At 39.0% G+C, this 3,026-nt stretch overlaps 1 pseudogene; it reads right to left on the reverse strand.

Moving 5' to 3' along the window:
- Positions 1-926: 926 nt before the first annotated feature.
- Positions 927-1,368, reverse strand: LOC150004731 (ribosomal protein eL22-like 1 pseudogene; annotated as a pseudogene).
- Positions 1,369-3,026: the final 1,658 nt, after the last annotated feature.

Raw genomic sequence — 3,026 nt, forward strand, 5'->3', positions numbered from 1 at the left:
CTAATGCAGTGGCCAATATTTTCTAATTGAGTAAAGTCTCATTAATTGTGATAGAGGCTAGACTGAAGTTTGTTTTCCTCTTTTTAGAGAGAAAGAATTTGGGAAGCAAATGAACAATTTAATAAGATTTCCAGAGGGAATATTTAAACTGCTAAGAAAAACTAACTGCTTTTAATCACCTTCAAACACTTGATAAGCACTATTTGCAGTCCAACTGATTAGTGAATTACAAATCATTTTAATTCTTTATTAAACAAGTGCTGGGGCAGACCAGGGAACCTTTTATAGCCTGGTTCTATTTCCTGGAAATAATAAAACTGTTTCTGCTAAACTGTTTTATCATTCTAACCTTTCATTAATACTGGCTGGCTTTCCTCTAAGAAGGTGTCAGATGACTAGGCTCTGATGGATCTTTTTCTTCAGAGCTGCTCCTTCACCACCTATCCTTGCTATGTATTTTGGAGTTTCCAAATCCAATTCCAATGTATGGGTGTGTGTGTTTCCCACATCACCAAGCTGTCTCAGGACACCAGTTGGGTGTCCCACAATTCAACTCAATTCTGATACTAACTACCTGCAGATACTATCAGGTTCACAGGTTAAGGGTTCAGTCCCACAAGTTTGCCCCATCCCTTTTTAGTTACCAGTCACAAGCCCAAATTGTTACCTGTGCTTCTGACTGACCAGCTATAAATCAATGTTTCTCACATCCTCCTTCTTGGGTCTGATTAATTTTTTTAGAGCAGCTCAAGAACTCAGAGAAACATGTTACTTACAAGATGACTGGTTTATTATAAAAAGATATTACTCAGAAACAGCCAGATGGAAGAGGTGCATAGACAAGGCATGAGGAAGGGGCACAGAGCTCTGTGCCCTCTCCAGGTGAGTCACTTTTCTTCTTCTTCTTCTTTTTTTTTTTCTTCTCTTATATGCTTCGTTTGTTTTATTAGTAAGCAAAGCCCTGTAAAAGGTGGCTTCATCTAGTCCTCAGACTCAGATCCATCCTCATCTTGACTAATCTGAAAATAACGAAGTTCGTAAGTCTCCTTGTCAGATGCAACCACACGAAGCCAATCACGAAGACTGTTCTTCTTAAGGTATTTCTTGGTAAGATATTTCAAATACCTTTTAGAGAACTGTTTCTCGGAAACAACTGTGATTTTATTCTTGAAGCATTCAATGTGAACAACATTCCCAAGATTTCCAGTTTTTCCATTGACTTTAACCTTTTCCCATAGAAACTGTTCAAAACTTGCAGAATCAAAAATTCCATCTTCTACTGGATGAGTAAGGTCCAAACCAAACTTCCAGGTTGTCTTCTTAGGCTTCTTGACTTTCGGCGCCATCTCGCAAGTAGTCTGAGCGATGAGAGGGTGAGTCACTCTTCAAGTGCCCTCATGTGTTTACCAACCTGGAGGCTTTCTGGACCCCATCTTTTTTGGGTTTTTATGGGAGCTTCATGACATAGGCATGGTTGATCAAATAATTGGCCATTGGCAAGTGATTCAATCTCCAGCACCTAGCCTCCTCCCCTCTACAGAGGTCAGGAGTGGGACTGAAACTTCCAAGCCTTTCATCACATGGTTGGTTCCCCTGGCAACCAGGCCCCCATCCTTAGGTGGGGCCCCCAAATCACCTTATTAAAATAGCGAAAGACACCATTGTTGCTTCATCACTTAAGAAATTCCAAAAGTTTTAGAAGCTCTGTATAAGAAATGATGAAGATCAAATATATATTTTATACCACATGAGGGAAAAACCCAGGGCTGATCCTCAGAACTACCTTTCTCCCATGTCCCAATCCAATCCATTACCAAGACCTGACCATTTCCATTCACTTTTCTCAAATGTCACCCTCAAAATTCTAGTCCAAGCTACCATTACCCCTTACCTAGACAAGTAACAGGTGAAAAAATTGTACTTGAAACAGTTCCTTCTCTGGTTTTCCTGACTCCATTCAATCCCTTACGATTCAGCCTTCTGACAGCTGCCAGTGAGGTTTATCCAAACAACTGGTAGCTTCTAGAGTCACATCAGATAGGCTTGTTAGCTATCGGGGCTTTAGCTCAGCCATAGTCTCTCTGAGCCTCATAGTCTTCACCTACAAAACTGGTAACAGTCACTGCCTCTGAGGTTGCAGGTGAGGATGGAATGAAAGTGAAGTGCTTCCCTTGGTGCCTGCAAATAACAATGCTCAGTAAACACTAAGTGTGGTTACTATTACCACTTGGTTTGTCTACCAACCAGTGAATTAAGACAATCTCACCCCAGTGATTATAAACACACACATGTTTAGTGTACAACACTCATTCATTTGTTTCTATAGGTAAAATGCAAAAGGAGGTTTATGTCTTCCTTGCTTTTCCATAATTTTTGAGGCCAGCACAATTATGAGTAGATGAAATCAATTATATTATAAACAGTTTAAATAACATATATAAAAGCAGCATTTAAAATATGGGCAGATGGACCATTTCAAGGTTCTCCCTTTAGCTCTGGCTGGGTGGTTAACTTGGTTGGACTATCATTCCAATATGCCAGGGTTGTGGGTTCCATCCCTGGTCAGGGGACATATGGGAGTCAACTAGTGAGTACGCTGATGAGTGGAACAGTGAGTTGATGTTTCTCTCTCTCTCTTTCTTCTTTCATGTCCTTCTCTCTAGGATCAATAAATAAAAGATTAAAAAAAGATTCTTCCTTTAAGGAGGTTAATGAAATTTCTTTCATACTCTTCCCACTTATTATATGGCCCCGAATTAAAAAAAATTTTTTTTAAGAAATAAAAATTCAATTGTACATAGAGTGGACTATTAAGTGTTCAGAAGAGCATTTTATCAGAATGTGAAGAAATAATTTAATTTTTAGCTGAGCAGATATAAACAATGAAAAGTCAAAAAGTAATGGCTACCCTGAAATCTCCATTAACTCTCTCTAAATACAAATGTGTGTGGTTTCTATCAGGTGATGCCTTTATCTCAAAGCTGTTCTAACTGTTCAAAATGTGCTTCAAGTTGGATAATTCAAAA

Source organism: Furipterus horrens, unplaced genomic scaffold (assembly GCF_987537825.1).
Source record: "Furipterus horrens unplaced genomic scaffold, mFurHor1.1.pri manual_scaffold_7, whole genome shotgun sequence".
Classification (NCBI taxonomy): Eukaryota; Metazoa; Chordata; class Mammalia; order Chiroptera; family Furipteridae; genus Furipterus; species Furipterus horrens.